At 45.6% G+C, this 21,192-nt stretch overlaps 1 long non-coding RNA gene across 1 annotated transcript in view; it reads right to left on the reverse strand.

The window, feature by feature from the left end:
- Window positions 1-21,192, reverse strand: part of LOC141273632 (uncharacterized) — a 256,905-nt gene that overhangs the window by 48,776 nt on the left and 186,937 nt on the right. The gene's annotated exons all lie outside the window — the stretch shown is intronic.

The following is a 21,192-nucleotide window of genomic DNA, read 5'->3' on the forward strand; positions in this document are numbered from 1 at the left end:
AAAACATAAAGCCAAAGCAACCCAGGAGTTTATTAAACCAAAGAAGTGGAATATTCTTGAATGGCCAAGTCAGTCACCTGATCTCAACCCAATTGAGCATGTATTTCACTTGTTAAAGACTAAATTTCAGACAGAAAGACCCACAAACAAACAGCAACTGAAAACCACCTCAGTGAAGGCCTATCAGAGCATCAAAAAGAGGAAACACAGAGTCTGGTGATATCCATGAGTTCAAGACTTCAGGCAGTCATTGCCAACAAAGGGTTTTCGACCAAGAAGTAGAAATGAACATTTTATTTACAATTATTTTATCTGTCCAATTACTTTTGGTCCCTTTAAAAACAGGGTGGCATATGTTAAGGAGATGAAACTCCTAAACCCTTCATCCAATTTTAATGTGGATACCCTCAAATGAAAGCTGAAAGTCTGAACTTCAACTGCATCTGAATTGTTTTGTTTAAAATTCATTGTGGTAATGTCTAGAACCAAAATTAGAAAAATGTTGTCTCTGTCCAAATATATATGGACCTAAAGGCCCCGTCACACATAACGAGATCGCTAGCGAGATACGTCACGGTTTTTGTGACGCAATAGCGATCTTGCTAGCGATCTCATTATGTCTGACAGGTAGCAACGATCAGGCCCCTGCTGTGAGATCGCTGATCGTTACAAAGCTTCCTGGGTCGTTGCGCTCCCGCTGGGCAGTGTGCATCGCTGTATTTGACACCTTAGCAACGACCTTGTTAGCGATTCAGAACTGAGACACGTAGGCGTGCAAAATTGGACTTTTCCGCGCCCCTCGTCCCCGATTGGTGGTCGCTACAGTGTTCTCATTTTCCGCCGTGCATAAAGAAGGCAACAGAATAGCGATTCCATCCTTTGTTTCTGACCTCATGCTGGATTGCAGATCCTAGCAGAATTCTTCGGGCTGTTGATATGTGGAGTCACAGCCAAAGAACACTACTACAATCCACAAACCAGAACGCTTGTCAGGAACAAAGCCCAGATGAATGGATACAGAGTCACAGCCGGAGAACGCTACTACGATCTGAAACCAGAACGCAGTCAGGAACAAAGGGACGGAATTGCTACAACGTGGCCTTCTTTTAAACCAAGGCCGCCCAATCAGAATGCAGTAGCGTCCACCAATCGGAGATGAGGGGGCGCGGAAAAGTAATTTTATGCACGCCTTTGTGACACAGTACAGTCCCTATCAAGGTGTGGATCGTTGAAATAGCTGCTGTTTGAAAGCGTCCCAACAATCGCCGAGATTGTTAGTTAGATCGCTGGGGCGGCCGAAATCATTGGGAAGTTCTGCATGTTTGACAGCTCCCCAGCAATCACGAAACGACTCTCCAGCGATCCCAAAACCGTGACGTAATAACGATCTCGCTAGCGATCTCGTTATGTGTGACTGGGCCTTAACTGTATATTTTATCTGGCAATAAAGATGTGCATATATAGTCCTGCATGACTGATGCAAACATCTTTTTCAAGGACGTTTGTATTGAAACCTGCCGAACGAAAGGTTTTAAAGAATGGCAATTCTTAAAGCATTTGCATAAATACGTCCTTTCCCCAATGCTCAAACCTATTAGATCAAAGTTCCTGTTTTTTGTCTTGAAATTGCACTATGATTAGTGTTGAGCATTCCGACACTGAAATATCGGGTATCGACCGATATTCGCGGTATCGGAGTTCCGATACTGAGTTCCGATACTTTTAGAATATCGAATACCGGAATCGGAAGTTCCCATAATGCCTGCGCTCTGCAGTGTCTCTGAAGGATGACAAGCTGGATGGCAGCTCTCAGCTTACTGTACTTGTCATTTAGTGTTAAAGGATTTATTAAAAAAAATAATAGTGTTTTCATGCACCGTCTCTTTAAAAAAGCCAGCCGGCAATTCAGCAGCGGCATACACCGGTACCCGACAATTTACAACAGAAAGAATAGAGCATCACACATAGATTAGATAGATAGAAACATGTCAGTCACATATATAAGAAGTACAGTGACAGTGTTGCTTACTGTACTTGTCATTTAGTGTAAAGGATTTATTAAAAAAAAAAATAATGTTTTCATGCACCGTCTCTTTAAAAAAGCCGGCCGGCAATTCAGCAGCGGTACCCGACAATTTAGAATAGAAAGAATAGAGCATCACACATAGATTAGATAGATAGAAACATGTCAGTCACATATATAAGAAGTACAGTGATAGTGTTGATTACTGTACTTGTCATTTAGTGTTAAAATAAAGGATTTATTTAAAAAAAAATTGGCGTAGGGTTCCCCGCAATTTTAGGCTCTAGCGGAGGTTAAGCAGACGGCTGGGGCAGATGTTTGAAGTCTGGGAAGGGGGTAATACCCACGGAGCTTCCCAGGCTACTAATATCAGCCCCCTGCTGAATACCTAGCCTTTACTAGCTATTAAAATGGGGGACCCCCTCAAAAAAATGATGTGGGGTCCCCCCTATTTTAATAGCTAGCAAAGGCTAGGCAGACAGCTGGGGGCTGATATTCATAGCCAAGGAAGGGTGCCATGAATATTGGCCCCCTCCCAGGCTAGAAACACCAGCCGTCAGCCGCCCCAGAAATGACGCATCCATAGGATGCGCCAATTCTGGCACTTAGCCTCGCTCTTCCCACTGCCCTGTAGCGGTGGCAGTGGGGTAATAGGGCTGGGGTTGATGTCAACTTATAATGCCAGCTGACATCAAGCCCAGGTTAGTAATAGAGATGAGCGTTGTTCGACTCGAACTGTTCGCCAATCTCAAATTCGTGCTGTTTTGGGCGGTGATCGAGCCGTTCGGCGAACACGAACGATTTGAAAAAAATTCGGCTGTTCGAGGTTATGTTCGATAACTGTTCGTGCACCAAAATCATAACTGGATTTTTTCTCAGTAATGATGAAAATTAATGTTAATACGCAGTTTGAGTGTACAGCGGGGCGGGGGGAGGGGCAGGGGATGGATCTCTGCAGGAATAATGAAGATCTCCATTTTTTTTCTCTTTCCCGCATTTACAGTGGGGAGGTGCAATCTGTCAGCCTATCAGCAGCGCACACACGGAGCGAAGTGCTATTTTTCACACAAGCAAGGGCATGTGTCATTGTCAGTGTATGTCACATGTCCTTGCCCTATAAGACCCAGCCATTTTCCCCATCGCCACCATTTTCTCACTGCTGCAGCTGCGTGTTAGACGGCACCGCTGTTGCTGTGTGCGCTATACCTTGTTAATTTCAAGCCAATTTTCGCACAAATCTACAGATACCTTGGGAGTAGGGAATAGTTGTGATTGCAGTCCTTTTAAGGACTAGGTTACAGCATTTCCTACGACTTTTATCAGTCAGGTCTGTGCTCTTAAATAGATAGGTTGGGAGTAAAGACTAATTGTAATTGCAGTCCTTTTCAGGACTAAGTTACATGAGTTCCTATCACTTTTTGCCAGGCAGGTCTGTGCCAGTGCTGTGCAAGTTTTTTTCACAGCATTTGGCTAAATCTAGCGAAGCTAATCCTTTTTGGCCTATTGCAGAGTGTGTTAGTCAGTGGAGTAGCCTATCTGTGTTGCAAGCTACACCACCTGTGTATAGAATACCAAATTTTTTACTGCACCTAGTGAAGTAAAACCTTTTGGGCATAGCATCATTCTATTAGTCCATCTATACTGACCTCCATCAGGTTGCAAATTGAATATAATTTTTTTCTGCATCTAGCTCTGAAAAAATATTTGGGCTTCTAGCAGTGTGTGGGACTTGTTCTATTAGTCCATCTATACTGACCTCCATCAGGTTGCAAATTAAAAATAATTTTATCTTCATCTAGCTGTGACAAAATATTTGGGCTTCTAGCAGTGTGTGGGACTTGTTCTATTAGTCCATCTATACTGACCTCCATCAGGTTGAAAATTGAATATAATTTTTTTCTGCATCTAGCTCTGAAAAAATATTTGGGCTTCTAGCAGTGTGTGGGACTTGGTCTATTAGTCCATCTATACTGACTACTGACCTCCATCAGGTTGCAAATTGAATATAATTTTTTTCTGCATCTAGCTGTGAAAAAATATTTGGGCTTCTAGCAGTGTGTGGCACTTGGTCTATTAGTCCATCTATACTGACCTCCATCAGGTTGCAAATTAAAAATAATTTTTATCTGCATCTAGCTCTGAAAAAATATTTGGGCTTCTAGCAGTGTGTGGGACTTGGTCTATTAGTCCATCTATACTGACCTCTATCAGGTTGCAAATTGAATATAATTTTTTTCTGCATCTAGCTCTGAAAAAATATTTGGGCTTCTAGCAGTGTGTGGGACTTGGTCTATTAGTCCATCTGTACTGACCTCCATCAGGTTGCAAAGTAAAAATAATTTTTATCTGCATCTAGCTCTGAAAAAATATTTGGGCTTCTAGCAGTGTGTGGGACTTGTTCTATTAGTCCATCTTTACTGACCTCCACCAGGTTGCAAATTGAATATAATTTTTTTCTGCATCTAGCTCTGAAAAAATATTTGGGCTTCTAGCAGTGTGTGGGACTTGGTCTATTAGTCCATCTATACTGACCTCCATCAGGTTGCAAATTGAATATATTTTTTTTCTGCATCTAGCTCTGAAAAAATATTTGCGCTTCTAGCAGTGTGTGGGACTTGTTCTATTAGTCCATCTATACTGACCTCCATCAGGTTGCAAATTGAATATAATTTTTTTCTGCATCTAGCTCTGAAAAAATATTTGGGCTTCTAGCAGTGTGTGGGACTTGGTCTATTAGTCCATCTATACTGACCTCCATCAGGTTGCAAATTAAAAATAATTTTTATCTGCATCTAGCTCTGAAAAAATATTTGGGCTTCTAGCAGTGTGTGGGACTTGGTCTATTAGCCCATCTATACTGACCTCCATCAGGTTGCAAATTCAATATAATTTTTTTCTGCATCTAGCTCTGAAAAAATATTTGGGCTTCTAGCTGTGTGTGGGACTTGGTCTATTAGTCCATCTATACTGACCTCCATCAGGTTACAAATTAAAAATAATTTTTATCTGCATCTAGCTCTGAAAAAATATTTGGGCTTCTAGCAGTGTGTGGGACTTGTTCTATTAGTCCATCTCTACTGACCTCCATCAGGTTGCAAATTAAAAATAATTTTTATCTGCATCTAGCTCTGAAAAAATATTTGGGCTTCTAGCAGTGTATGGGACTTGTTCTATTAGTCCATCTTTACTGACCTCCACCAGGTTGCAAATTGAATATAATTTTTTTCTGCATCTAGCTCTGAAAAAATATTTGGGCTTCTAGCAGTGTGTGGGACTTGGTCTATTAGTCCATCTATACTGACCTCCATCAGGTTGCAAATTGAATATATTTTTTTTCTGCATCTAGCTCTGAAAAAATATTTGCGCTTCTAGCAGTGTGTGGGACTTGTTCTATTAGTCCATCTATACTGACCTCCATCAGGTTGCAAATTGAATATAATTTTTTTCTGCATCTAGCTCTGAAAAAATATTTGGGCTTCTAGCAGTGTGTGGGAGTTGGTCTATTAGTCCATCTATACTGACCTCCATCAGGTTGCAAATTGAATATAATTTTTTTCTGCATCTAACCCAGCCAATAGTTTTGGCCTAATACCACAGTTTGGCCACTCAGCTCTGCTCGGTTCCCATGCATTGTTTTTTTGTGCAAACAACTCCAGAGTTGTGAATTAGTTAACCACCAAAATGAGTGGAAAAAGGCCTGCTGCTGGTGGAAAGGGGAATAGGCGTGTTGGGAAGGGGAAAAACGGTTGTGTCCGTGAGGTAGGTGTTAAAGCAACAGTAACATCTGCAGAAGAAAGACCATCTTCCAGCCAAACTAAAATGTCTACTTCTTTTAGCGGACAATGTGATAAGTAGAGATGAGCGTTGTTCTACTCGAACTGTTCGCCAATCTCAAATTCGAGCTGTTTTGGGCGGTGTTCGAGCCGTTCGGCGAACACGAACAATTTGAGAAAAATTCGGCTGTTCGAGGTTATGTTCGATAACTGTTCGTGCACCAAAATCATAACTGGATTTTTTCTCAGTAATGATGAAAATTAATGTTAATACGCAGTTTGAGTGTACAGCGGGGTGGGGGGAGGGGCAGGGGATGGATCTCTGCAGGAACAATGAAGATCTCCATTTTTTTTCTCTTTCCCGCATTTACAGTGGGGAGGTGCAATCTGTCAGCCTATCAGCAGCGCACACACGGAGCGAAGTGCTTTTTTTCACACAAGCAAGGGCATCTGTCATTGGCAGTGTGTGTCACATGTCCTTGCCCTATAAGACCAAGCCATTTTCCCCGTCGCCACCATTTTCTCACTGCTGCAGCTGCGTGTTAGACGGCACCGCTGTTGCTGTGTGCGCTATACCTTGTTAATTTCAAGCCAATTTTCGCACAAATATACAGATAGCTTGGGAGTAGGGAATAGTTGTGATTGCAGTCCTTTTAAGGACTAGGTTACAGCATTTCCTACGACTTTTATCAGGGAGGTCTGTGCTCTTAAATAGATAGGTTGTGGGAGTAAAGACTAATTGTAATTGGAGTCCTTTTCAGGACTAGGTTACATGAGTTCCTATCAGTTTTTGCCAGGCAGGTCTGTGCCAGTGCTGTGCAAGTTTTTTTCACAGCATTTGGCTGAATCTAGCAAAGCTAATCCTTTTTGGCCTATTGCAGAGTGTGTTAGTCAGTGGAGTAGCCTATCTGTGTTGCAAGATATACCACCTGTGTATAGAATACCAATTTTTTTACTGCACCTAGTGAAGTAAAATCTTTTGGGCATAGCATCATTCTATTAGTCCATCTATACTGACCTCCATCAGGTTGCAAATTAAAACTAATTTTTATCTGCATCTACAGTACCTCTGAAAAAATATTTGGGCTTCTAGCAGTGTGTGGGACTTGTTCTATTAGTCCATCTATACTGACCTCCATCAGGTTGCAAACTGAATATATTTTTTTCTGCATCTACCTTTGAAAAAATATTGGGCTTCTAGCTGTGTGTGGGTCTTGTTCTATTAATCCATCTATACTGACCTCCATCAGGTTGCAAACTGAATATAATTTTTTTCTGCATCTAGCTCTGAAAAAATATTTGGCCTTCTAGTAGTGTGTCGGACTTTCTCTATTAGTCCATCTATACTGACCTCCATCAGGTTGCAAATTAAAAATAATTTTTATCTGCATCTACAGTACCTCTGAAAAAATATTTGGGCTTCTAGCTGTGTGCGGGACTTGTTGTATTAGTCCATCTATACTGACCTCCATCAGGTTGCAAACTGAATATATTTTTTTCTGCATCTACCTCTGAAAAAATATTTGGCCTTCTAGCAGTGTGTCGGACTTTCTCTATTAGTCCATCTATACTGACCTCCATCAGGTTGCAAACTGAATATAATTTTTTTCTGCATCTAGCTCTGAAAAAATATTTGGCCTTCTAGTAGTGTGTCGGACTTTCTCTATTAGTCCATCTATACTGACCTCCATCAGGTTGCAAATTAAAACTAATTTTTATCTGCATCTACAGTACCTCTGAAAAAATATTTGGGCTTCTAGCAGTGTGTGGGACTTGTTCTATTAATCCATCTATACTGACCTCCATCAGGTTGCAAACTGAATATATTTTTTTCTGCATCTACCTCTGAAAAAATATTGGGCTTCTAGCTGTGTGTGGGTCTTGTTCTATTAATCCATCTATACTGACCTCCATCAGGTTGCAAACTGAATATATTTTTTTCTGCATCTACCTCTGAAAAAATATTTGGCCTTCTAGTAGTGTGTCGGACTTTCTCTATTAGTCCATGTATACTGACCTCCATCAGGTTGCAAACTGAATATAATTTTTTTCTGCATCTAGCTCTGAAAAAATATTTGGCCTTCTAGTAGTGTGTCGGACTTTCTCTATTAGTCCATCTATACTGACCTCCATCAGGTTGCAAATTAAAAATAATTTTTATCTGCATCTACAGTACCTCTGAAAAAATATTTGGGCTTCTAGCAGTGTGTGGGACTTGTTCTATTAGTCCATCTATACTGACCTCCATCAGGTTGCAAACTGAATATAGTTTTTTCTGCATCTACCTCTGAAAAAATATTGGGCTTCTAGCTGTGTGTGGGTCTTGTTCTATTAATCCATCTATACTGACCTCCATCAGGTTGCAAACTGAATATATTTTTTTCTGCATCTATCTCTGAAAAAATATTTGGCCTTCTAGTAGTGTGTCGGACTTTCTCTATTAGTCCATCTATACTGACCTCCATCAGGTTGCAAACTGAATATATTTTTTTCTGCATCTACCTCTGAAAAAATATTTGGCCTTCTAGTAGTGTGTCGGACTTTCTCTATTAGTCCATCTATACTGACCTCCATCAGGTTGCAAATTCAAAATAATTTTTTTCTGCATCTAACCCAGCCAATAGTTTTGGCCTAATACCACAGTTTGGCCACTCAGCTCTGCTCGGTTACCATCCATTGTTTTTTTGTGCAAACAACTCCAGAGTTGTGAATTAGTTAACCACCAAAATGAGTGGAAAAAGGCCTGCTGCTGGTGGAAAGGGGAATAGGCGTGTTGGGAAGGGGAAAAAAGGTTGTGTCCGTGGGGTAGGTGTTAAAGCAACAGTAACATCTGCAGAAGAAAGACCATCTTCCAGCCAAACTAAAATGTCTACTTCTTTTAGCGGACAATGTGATAAGATCCCTTTCTTACGGCCACGCCAATCGCTACAAATTCCAGATGAGGCACAAAAACAGCAGGTGCTTCAACGGATATCAAGTGCTCCTTTAAATGGGCTCTCCTCCACATCAACTTCAACATCACAAATACTCCAGTCCTCAAAGGTGTCACCCCAATCGCACTTGCTTCCTCACAGCTCCCAAATCTCCAGCTGCCCGTCTGAGTATGAGGTAGAACAGATGGTTGAGTCTGCAGAGCTGTTTACTCATACTATAGCCTGGGAATCAGAGGTCGACTCCAGCGCTTCTGTGAATCCAGACGAGGAAATGATATGCACTGATGCCCAGAATCTTTATGAGTCGGATCCAGGACCAGACGCAGAAGGTTCTGACCATAATGTAGACCCTCATTCCCAAACTGTAACTCCTGTTGGTGGAGACAATGAGGAAGACGATGATAAGACTCAAATACCTGATTGGAGCGACAACTTTAGTTTTTTGTCAGGGCAGGAACAGGTTGGCTCTGAGGACGACGGGTGTGATAACGCACAGGGTGATGATGATGAGGTCGGAGATCCCACTTACTGTCAACCCACAGTCAGCCAAGAGATGAGGTCAGCAGAGGAGGTGGAGGAAGATGCTAGTGACGACGAGGTCAGGTTGCGCCTTCCTGGACAGAGACGTAGTACTGGAAGCACGTCAACAACTGCATCCTCAAACACAACTCTGCCTCTCACCACAAGTCGTGGTGGCTCTTCAGGTCGCATGGGTGCTAAGCCTTGCATAGCCTGGGCATTTTTTCAGATCGATAAAGATGACCCAACTCGTGTTATCTGTAACATTTGTCAGCAAAAGCTAAGTAGAGGCCAAAAAATACATAGTTTGAGTACTTCATGCATGAACCGGCACATGGACATGAAGCATAAGTTGCAGTGGGAAGCTCAGTGTGCTACAATGCGGCCTAGCCGGCCGGGCCAACCACCGTCTGCCATATCTTGTGCATCCGCGGCCTCTTCATCCTCTGTGACTGGGGGGACAGCAGTCACACCTGTTTTGGGGCGCAGACCTGCCACCTCTTTACCCGCAACAGCCAGCGTGATTGGCAGGTCATCATTTTCTTTGGAGGTGGTAACACCAGCTGGTGTTGAGCGCTGTCCGACATCGATAGCACCACCTTTGGATGAAGGCAACCTAACATGTCCGCCTGCATCTTCCTCACAGACCGGCAGTTTGCCGGGGACACCCTTATCAACCCCGTCTAAGCACAATAGCCAGCCATCGGTCCCTCAGATGTGGACAAGTAAAAGACCATTTCCTCCTAGCCATGAGAAAGCTAAGAGGTTGAATTTCACCATCTGCAAGCTCTTGGCTACAGAAATGCTGCCTTTCCGCCTGGTGGACACAGAGGATTTTCGAGACCTTATGTCCGTCGCAGTGCCCCAGTACCAGATGCCCAGTCGGCACTACTTCTCAAAGAAAGGTGTGCCTGCGCTCCACCAGCATGTCGCACACAACATCACCGCTTCTTTGAGAAACTCTGTGTGTGACAGGGTGCATTTCACCACAGACACTTGGACGAGTAGGCATGGACAGGGGCGTTACATGTCGCTGACTGGGCACTGGGTAACTATGGTGACAGCAGGACAAGGGGCTGCTGTCCAAGTCTTGCCGTCCCCACGAGTTGTGCGTCAATCCTCTTTATGTCAAAGTTCCTCCACTGCTTCTGCCTCCTCAACCTCCTCTCGGTCTTCCACCTGCACCCAAAGCCTGTCTGGTCATGCCACAAGCTTTCTAACTGCGCAGAAGGGATCCTGCACACCTCCTTACTATGCTGGCAGTAGGGCTCAACGTCATCAGGCGGTTTTTACATTGAAATGTCTGGGAAATGTGAGTCACACAGCTGAGGAGTTGTGGTCAGCTCTGGAGAACCAATTTCATGAATGGTTGTCTCCACTGGACCTGAAACCAGGGAAGGCCGTGTGCGACAATGCTGCAAACCTGGGTGCGGCCCTTCGCCGGGGCAATGTCACACACGTGCCTTGTATGGCTCACGTGTTGAACCTGGTTGTCCAGCAATTTTTAGCCCACTATCCCAGACTAGATGGCCTTCTGCAGAGGGCACGGTCGCTGTGTGCTCACTTCCGCCGTTCGCATCCCGCAGCTCAGCGACTTACATCTCTACAGAAGTCGTTGGGCCTGCCACTTCACCGGCTAAAATGCGATGTGCCTACCCGGTGGAATTCAACTCTGCACATGTTGCAGCGACTGTGGCAGCACCGACAAGCCCTGGTGCAATACGTTCTGACATATAGCCTGGGCCAACGAGATTCAGAGGTGGGGCAAATCACGCTGGAGGAGTGGTCTCAGATCAGGGACCTATGCACCCTTCTGCACAGTATTGAAATGGCGACGAAGATGTTTAGTGCTGACGATGCCATTATCAGCATGACTATTCCGGTGATTTACATGCTGGAGCACATGTTAAACAGAATTCGGAGTCAGGTGGTGGCACAAGAGGAGGTGGAGGAAGTAGAGGAGGAGGAGTTGTATGCGGAAGGGCTAACATCTGCAAGGTCCAGAAGGTCGGCAGCACCAAGGCGGCAGGCATGTGAGGGTGGGGGAGATGGTTTTACCAGGGCGCATGGTAGCAGCCAAACTAGTGAGGAAGGTGCAGGAGCCCAGGAAGAAGTGGAGGACGAACTGATGGAAGACTCATCAGATGAGGGTGACCTTGATCACATTTCTGTTGTGCGAGGTTGGGGGGAGAGGACAGAGGAAGGAAGCATGATTGTTACCTCGCCACCAACACAACAGGGACTTGGTGCTCCTGGATGCGCAACACACATGAGTGCCTTCTTGCTGCACTACCTGCAACATGACCCTCGAATTGTGAGAATTAGAAATAATCCTGACTACTGGGTTGCCACACTGTTAGATCCCCGGTACAAAAGTAAATTTGCAGAAATTATTCCTGCCATAGAAAGGGATGCACGCATGCAGGAGTATCAGCAGAGACTGTTGCAGAATCTTACATGTGCTTTTCCACAAAATACCAGTGGTGCACGTAGTGAATCTCACAGTTCCAACTTGCCAACCGTGGGACCGTCAAGTGTTCAGCACTCAAACCGTAACAGAACCACAGTATCTGCTGGTAACATCAATTTTGCGGAATCATTTCACCACTTTTTTAGCCCATCCTTTGCAAGGCCACAGGAGACAAGAAGTCTGACACATAGTCAACGCCTAGAGACGATGGTACAGGAGTATCTCCAAGTAAACATTGAAGCCACGACTGTGTCACTGGACCCTTGCTCTTTTTGGGCTTCCAATCTGGATAAATGGCCGGAGCTAGCCACTTACGCCTTGGAGATCTTGTCATGACCCGCAGCCAGCGTTCTGTCTGAACGTGTGTTCAGCGCTGCTGGTGGTGTGCTGACAGATAAGCGCACGCGGCTCTCCACTGATAATGTAGACAGACTCACGTTCATAAAGATGAACAAATCATGGATCCGAAACGACTTTTCTACCCCTGTGTCAACCTGGGGAGAGTAAAAGCTTGATGATTGGTTAAAATCACCCTACCAAACGTTTTAAGCTTTCAAATTACTAATCATGTTTATCTGTATCTTGACTGGAAAATAATTTGGGCTTTGTAGCAGTGTGCAGCACTGATCCTATTAGGCCATCTATAATAAGCTCCACCAGATTTAAAATTAAAAATAATTTTTAGCTGCATCTAGCCCGGAAAATAATTTTGGGGCTCCGAGATGCGCAAGACACATAAGTGCCTTCTTGCTGCACTACCTGCAGCATGACCCTCATATTGTCAGAATTCGAAGTAATCATGACTACTGGGTTGCCACACTCTTAGATCCCCCAAACTTTTCGATCAACCTTTTCATTTTAATAAAGACCAAAAAAATGGTCATTTTTGAAATTATAAGCATTAGCAAGTTGTTAGAAACTGAAATCAAACAGTTTTCAACTCAAAACTTTATTCTAGGTGATGTTACATTTTCACATAGGACCCCTTGTTCGAAAGGAGCTTCTGAACTCTCTCGTCCATTGAATTTGTCAGGTTTTGGATGGTTTCTGCTTCAATTGTTTTGCATGAGGACAGAATACCCTCCCAGAGCTGTTGCTTAGATGTGAACTGCCTCCCGCCATCATAGACACTCCTTTTAATGATGCTCCAAAGGTTCTGAATGGGGTAGAGGTTAGGGGAGCATGGGGGTCACACCATAAGTTTGTCCCCTTTTATGCCCATATCAGCCAGAGATGCAGATGTTTTATGTGCAGCATGAGATGGTGCATTATCATGCAGAAAAATGATCTTGCTGTGAAATACACGGTTCTTCTTCTTGAACCATGGCAGGAAGTGCTGTTTGAGAAAATCCACATACATTATGGAGTTCATCTTTAGCACCTTCAGGGATCCTAAAGGGGCCGACAATCTCTCTCCCCATGATTCCAGCCCAAAACGTTACTCCACCTCCTCCTTGTTGGCGCTGTAGCCGTGTTTGCGTGGGGTGTCCATCAACCAGCCATCCTCCACTCCATCCATCTGGACCATCGAGCGCTGCACGGCACTCATCCGTGAACAAAACAGTTTTGAAATCAGTCTTCATGTAATGTTTGGCCCACTGGAGCCGTTTCTGCTTGTGTGAAGTGGATAGAGGAGGTCGACAGGATGGCGTATGCACAGCTGCAAACCTCTGAAGGACCCTGCATCTTGTTGTTCGGGGGACCTTGGAGGCACAAGCAGCTTCAAAAACTTGTCTGCTGCTATGACAAGGCTTTTTTGCCGCTGCTCTTTCAACCTGACGTAATTGCCTGTAGGAAAGAGTCCTCAATTTGCCCTTATCAGCACGCACACGTGTGTACTGTGAATCAGCTACATACTTCTTGATTGCCAAGACACTTCATCCTGATCATCGCACAATGTTGATTGTAGTCATGCCTTGACCTAAACACTCCACAATTTGTTGCTTCTCAGCAGCCGACACATCCTTTTTCTTTCCCATTTTGGCAGAAAATGTAGGCTGCTTAATAATGTGAGAGAGCCTTCTTAAGTAGTCTTGCCTTTCATTGGACACACCTGCCAAACTAATTAGCACAGGTGTCTGCAATTGCTTACAGTGATATAAAGAGCCCTGAAACACATCACCATCAATGAGTTTAACTGACAAACAAACAAATTCTTCCCTTATCACTCCTAAACACTTTTTGCATAATAATTTGGAACGCAGTGTACATGTGCTTTTCCACAAAACACCAGCGGTTCACGTAGTGAATCTTACAGTTCTAACTTGCCAACCGTGGTCTGTATGGAATTGTTCAATAAAGGGCCCAAAATTAAGATAACATAGATGGGAGAGGTCTCTATGAATAGGAATTCCTAAGTATTTGATACCCTGTGAGGGCCAGGCAAAGGGAAAGTTGGACTGGATGGAATCCTATATGGATTTGGGGAGGGAGACATCGAGGGCCTCAGACTTCGCTGCATTGATTTTAAAATTTTACCATGTAACAAAGTGATCTATTTCAGCCATAACAGCATGGATGGATATATGTGATTGAGTGATATATACTAGGACATCATCAGCAAATAGAGAGCACTTGTACTCGGTGCCTCCCACCTCAATCCACCTAATATTGGGGTTATGGCGAATTGATGAGAGCAGGTGCTCCGTCACTAGGATGTATAAGAGAGGGGACAGAGGACATCCCTGCCTTGTCCCATTGGTGATTGTGAAAGGTGATGAAAATGTTCTGACGCACCCCCTGGGCCTTGGGACACCCGGAGCCGGACCCTTTTTGGTGGATGCTGGTGGTTGTAGTCTTCGTGGCGGCGACCCGGTTCCGTGGCTCAGGGCGGTCAAACCAGTGGCGGAACTATTTATGTGGTTTTGATGTTTAAATGTCCGACTACGCCACCCGTGGATTGCGGTCAGAGTGAACCGCCGCTACAGGGCAGACCGCTGAGGCTGGTGTTGTGGGTGCAGCAGAGCGTAGCATAACTCCCCACGGGAGGAGTATAGCCTCAGGGCAGTGTATGCGGAGGATGGGGGTGATGGTGCAGGGCAGCAGCAGTAACGACACGGAGTCAGTGATGCAGTCCAGGGCCTTTACTCACAGTTCTTATTATCCAGACCACGTCTGCAGGTAACGGCTGCCCACGTCGTACTGTGCTCACCAGGTGAGGGGCTCAGACAACTCCCAGATAACTTTGGAGCACTTCACAGGACCCCCTTTGTGTGTCCTTTGTCTGGCCTTTCTTACCAACACTTCTGTCCGGCTGCCTCGGGCCTCCTCTTGGTAAACTTGGCGCCAGTTTCCCTGACCCTATGTGGTGCCTTCCTAGCGGGTGTAGCGAGGGGCTGCGCCACATAAAATGTCAGAGCCTCCGGTTTCTAGCTGAGGGTCGTTTCCTGCCTCCACTAGTTCGGGGACCGGTCTCCCCCTTTGGCCTGACCCCTCCACGCAGGTGGATTCGGGCGTGCGGTGGCGACTCGCCCGTCCGCACCCCTGGGATCCCTTCATTCCTCGTTCCTGGAGCCTTCTCCGCTCCTCTTCCTTCCTTCTCCCTCTTCCAGGCCTGGGCCTCTGTTACTAGGCCCGCCTCCGGAGCAGAGCTCATGCAGAGCCCCTGCTCCCTGCCACTTCTGCTCAGACTTCTCTGCACTGAACTAAGATGGTGCCCACCTTTTATACTCCCTTCTCAATGCACCCAGGAACTGCTTCCTCCCTGCTCCTGCACTACAGGGTTCCCCTTCCTCAGTGTTCCCTCCCCCCACTCCAGCCAGGGACAGGGACTGTCGTGCCCATCTCAGGGGCATATTGGTCGCCCTGCCCCACGGCAATGTGGTGTAATGCATGCAGGTGTCGGGTCCTGATCCACACTCCCTCCTTACCTGAGAGTGAGATATCACACCTCTGGGTGAGGTGCAATACGTCTGTAGCAACCGAGCCCTCAGGGTGCTACAGTTCCATTTATCTTCAGCCTAGGTGACGTATTGCGATACAGGGCCGTGATTTTGGCTATAAAAGGGTCCCCTAGACCCCTACCCCAAGCTTTTTAAGAGAATCATATATGGCGTGCCAGGAGACTCTATGGAATGCTTTCTCAGCATCCAACGAGAGTATCTAATTACAAATTTTTAACTGCATCTAGCCCAGGAAATACTTTGTGCCTAGTAGCAGTGTCTGCTAGTCAGCGGATTATCCCGGCTGTTAAGCAAGCTACACCACCTGTAGTTTAGACACTTAATTTTTTCAAAGGAAATGCTTCGGGACCATGGGATACTCAGTGAAGAGCATCAGGAGGCACCCCAAGGCATAGGGACTGGGACTGGCAGTAGGATGCCTTGCGGTGGACAGCCGAGCTCGATCCTTATAAAAGCTTTTTAACTGCAGCAGCTTTAGTGGACGCTACTGGAGCTGGAATTACGTGGCTGCTGGCATGAGACTTGCCCTCCAATAGATCCTTGTAAATGGATTTAAAGTGTATTCATTCAAATTAGAGAGACAATTTAAATTAAAAAGCTTAGAGCTGCCTCCACCACAGGGGGGCTCGCTCGACCCACCAGCGGACAGGCACCAGTATTGGGAGAGGGGGGCTGGCCATCAGGGTTCACCGCGGCTCTGGCACAAACCCGGCGACACGGAGGTGGCACGGGCAGGAGCGGACTGGCCGTGTCGGCTTCTCACTTTTTGGATTTTAGAAGGGCATGACATGCCTATATCTGTGTCTCCCCCTCCTTTTACTCCTCCACCTCTTTTATTTTCGCATGACTATATGTACTTGTCACTTTTCCATGTGTTAGTTGTGTCTTCTGAGCAGTTTGTCAGCTTTTGGACACCTTTGAAGGTGTTTTCTATGTGTTTCTATGTGTTTTTGTTTACCTGCCATTGGTTTTAACGGTGTTCGAAGGTGTTCGACGAACAGTTCGACGAACAGTTCGGCGAACACACGGGTGTTCGACGAACCGAACCGAACTCGAACACTACGGGGGTGGCTCAACACTAGTGATAAGATCCCTTTCTTACGGCCACACCAATCGCTACAAATTCCAGATGAGGCACAAAAACAGCAGGTGCTTCAACGGATATCAAGTGCTCCTTTAAATGGGCTCTCCTCCACATCAACTTCAACATCACAAATACTCCAGTCCTCAGACGTGTCACCCCAATCGCACTTGCTTCCTCACAGCTCCCAAATCTCCTGCTGCCCGTTTGAGTATGAGGTAGAACAGATGGTTGAGTCTGCAGAGCTGTTTACTCATACTATAGCCTGGGAATCAGAGGTCGGCTCCAGCGCTTCTGTGAATCCAGACGAGGAAATGATCTGCACTGATGCCCAGAATCTTTATGAGTCGGATCCAGGACCAGACGCAGAAGTGTCTGACCATAATGTAGACCCTCATTCCCAAACTGTAACTCCTGTTGGTGGAGACAATGAGGAAGACGATGATGAGACTCAAATACCTGATTGGAGCGACAACTTTAGTCTTTTGTCAGGGCAGGAACAGGTTGGCTCTGAGGACGACGGGTGTGATAACACACAGGGTGATGATGATGAGGTTGGAGATCCCACTTACTGTCAACCCACAGTCAGCCAAGAGATGAGGTCAGCAGAGGAGGTGGAGGAGAATGCTAGTGACGACGAGCTCAGGTTGCGCCTTCCTGGACAGAGACGTAGTACTGGAAGCACGTCAACAACTGCATCCTCAAACACAACTCTGCCTCTCACCACAAGTCGTGGTGGCTCTTCAGGTCGCATGGGTGCTAAGCCTTGCATAGCCTGGGCATTTTTTCAGATCGATAAAGATGACCCAACTCGTGTTATCTGTAACATTTGTCAGCAAAAGCTAAGTAGAGGCCAAAAAATACATAGTTTGAGTACTTCATGCATGAACCGGCACATGGACATGAAGCATAAGTCACAGTGGGAAGCTCACTGTGCTACAATGCGGCCTAGCCGGCCGGGCCAACCACCGTCTGCCATATCTTGTGCATCCGCGGCCTCTTCATCCTCTGTGACTGGGGGGACAGCAGTCACACCTGTTTTGGGACGCAGACCTGCCACCTCTTTACCCGCAACAGCCAGCGTGATTGGCAGGTCATCATTTTCTTTGGAGGTGGTAACACCAGCTGGTGTTGAGCGCTGTCCGACATCGATAGCACCACCTTTGGATTAAGGCAACCTAACATGTCCGCCTGCATCTTCCTCACAGACCGTCAGTTTGCAGGGGACACCCTTATCAACCTCGTCTAAGCACAACAGCCAGCCCTCGGTCCCTCAGATGTGGACAAGTAAAAGACCATTTCCTCCTAGCCATGAGAAAGCTAAGAGGTTGAATTTCACCATCTGCAAGCTCTTGGCTACAGAAATGCTGTCTTTCCGCCTGGTGGACACAGGATTTTCGAGACCTTATGTCCGTCGCAGTACCGTACTTATTCTACTAGGCCATCTATACTAAGCTCCACCAGATTTAAAATTACCAATCATGTTTATCTGTATCTTGGCTGGAAAATAATTTTGGGGCTCCGAGATGCGCAAGACACATAAGTGCCTTCTTGCTGCACTACCTGCAACATGACCCTCAGATTGTCAGAATTCGAAGTAATCCTGACTACTGGGTTGCCACACTCTTAGATCCCCCACACTCTTCGATCAACCTTTTAATTTTAATAAAGACCAAAAAAATGGTCATTTTTGAAATTATAAGCATTAGCAGTTATTAGAAACTGAAATCAAACAGTTTTCAACTCAAAACTTTATTCTAGGTGATGTTACATTTGGACATAGGACCCCTTGTTTCTGCTTCAATTGTTTTGCATGAGGACAGAATACCCTCCCAGAGCTGTTGCTTAGATGTGAACTGCCTCCCGCCATCATAGACACTCCTTTTGATGATGCTCCAGAGGTTCTGAATGGGGTAGAGGTCAGGGGAGCATGGGGGTCACACCATAAGTTTGTCTCCTTTTATGCCCATATCAGCCAGAGATGCAGATGTGTTATGTGCAGCATGAGACGGTGCATTATCATGCATGAAAATGATCTTGCTGTGGAATACACGGTTCGTCTTCTTGAACCATGGCAGGAAGTGCTGTTTGAGAAACTCCACATACATTATGGAGTTCATCTTTACCCCTTCCGGGATCCTAAAGGGGCCGACAATCTCTCTCCCCATGATTCCAGCCCAAAACATTACTCCACCTCCTCCTTGTTGGCGCTGTAGCCGCGTTTGCGTGGGGTGTCCATCAACCAGCCATCCTCCACTCCATCCATCTGGACCATCGAGCGTTGCACGGCACTCATCCGTGAACAAAACAGTTTTGAAATCAGTCTTCATGTATTGTTTGGCCCACTGGAGCCGTTTCTGCTTGTGTGCAGTGGATAGAGGAGGTCGACAGGATGGCGTACGCACAGCTGCAAACCTCTGAAGGACCCTGCATCTTGTTGTTCGGGGGACGTTGGAGGCACCAGCAGCTTCAAAAACTTGTCTGCTGCTATGACAAGGCTTTTTTGCCGCTGCTCTTTTAACCTGACGTAATTGCCTGTAGGAAAGTGTCCTCAATTTGCCCTTATCAGCACGCACACGTGTGTACTGTGAATCAGCTACATACTTCTTGATTGCCAAGACACTTCATCCTGATCATCGCACAATGTTGATTGTAGTCATGCCTTGACCTAAACACTCCACAATTTGTTGCTTCTCAGCAGCCGACATCCTTTTTCTTTCCCATTTTGGCAGAAAATGTAGGCTGCTTAATAATGTGGGACAGCCTTCTTAAGTAGTCTTGCCTTTCATTGGACACACCTGCCAAACTAATTAGCACAGGTGTCTGCAATTGCTTACAGTGATATAAAGAGCCCTGACACACATCACCATCAATGAGTTTAACTGACAAACAAACAAATTCTTCCCTTATCACTCCTAAACACTTTTTGCATAATAATTTGGAACACAGTGTACATGTGCTTTTCCACAAAACACCAGTGGTTCACGTAGTGAATCTTACAGTTCTAACTTGCCAACCGTGGTCTGTATGGAGTTGTTCAATAAAGGGCCCAAAATTAAGATAACATAGATGGGAGAGGTCTCAATGAATAGGAATTCCTAAGTATTTGATACCCTGTGAGGGCCAAGCAAAGGGACAGTTGGACTGGATGGAATCCTGTATGGATTTGGGGTGGGAGACATCGAGAGCCTCAGACTTCGCTGCATTGATTTTAAAATTTGACCATGTAACAAAGTGATCTATTTCAGCCATAGCAGCAGGGATGGATATATGTGATTGAGTGATATATACTAGGACATCATCAGCAAATAGAGAGCACTTGTACTCGGTGCCTCCCACCTCAATCCACCTAATATTGGGGTTATGGCGAATTGATGAGAGCAGGTGCTCCGTCACTAGGATGTATAAGAGAGGGGACAGAGGACATCCCTGCCTTGTCCCATTGGTGATTATGAAAGGTGATGAAAATGTTCTGATGCGCCCCCTGGGCCTTGGGACACCCGGAGCCGGACCCTTTTTGGTGGATGCTGGTGGTTGTAGTCTCCGTGGGGGCGACCCGGTTCCATGGCTCAGAGCGGTCAAACCAGTGGCGGAACTATTTATGTGGTTTTGATGTTTAATCGTCCGACTACGCCACCCGTCGATTGCGGTTAGAGTGAACCGCCGCTGCAGGGCAGACCGCTGAGGCTGGTGTTGTGGGTGCAGCAGAGCATAGCATAACTCCCCACGGGAGGAGTATTGCCTCAGGGCAGTGTATGCGGAGAATGGGGGTGATGGTTACATAGTTACATAGTTACATAGTTACATAGTTTATAAGGCCGAAAAAAGACAAGCGTCCATCCAGTTCAGCCTATTTCTTGTGCACTGCAGCTATTCCGCAGCGTTGATCCAGGGGAAGGCAAAAAAAAAACATGCGGTATAGGCCAATTTACATCATTGAGGAAAAATTCACTTACCGACACCAATCTGGCAGTCAGATTAAATCCCTGGATTAATTAGCTATCACTAAGCATAAGATGTAAGTTTATTGTTCTCAAGAAAGGCGTCCAGGCCTCTCTTGAACTCATTAAGTGAGTTGGACATCACCACTTCCTCTCCCAGAGAGTTCCAGAGTCTCACGGCTCTGACCATAAAGAATCCCCTTCTATGCTGGTGCAGGAACCTCCTTTCCTCCAGACGCATAGTGTGCCCCCTTTTTCTTTGTCACCATCCTTGGTATAAATAGGTCATGGGAGAGATCTCTGTACTGCCCCCTGATGTATTTATACATGTTTATGAGGTCTCCCCTAAGCCTTCTCTTTTCCAACGTAAATAGGCCTAATTTTGACAACCTCTCTGGGTATTCTAGTCCCTCCATTCCCTTTATTACCTTAGTCGCCCTCCTTTGTACCCTCTCTAGCTCCAATATGTTTTTCCTGAGCACCGGAGCCCAGAACTGTGCACAATATTCTAAGTGCAGCCTTACCAACGCTTTATATAGAGGAAGAACAA

The sequence above is a fragment of the Phyllobates terribilis genome, unplaced genomic scaffold (genome assembly GCF_046119375.1).
Source record: "Phyllobates terribilis strain yellow unplaced genomic scaffold, ASM4611937v1 Scaffold_5__5_contigs__length_657084704, whole genome shotgun sequence".
Classification (NCBI taxonomy): Eukaryota; Metazoa; Chordata; class Amphibia; order Anura; family Dendrobatidae; genus Phyllobates; species Phyllobates terribilis.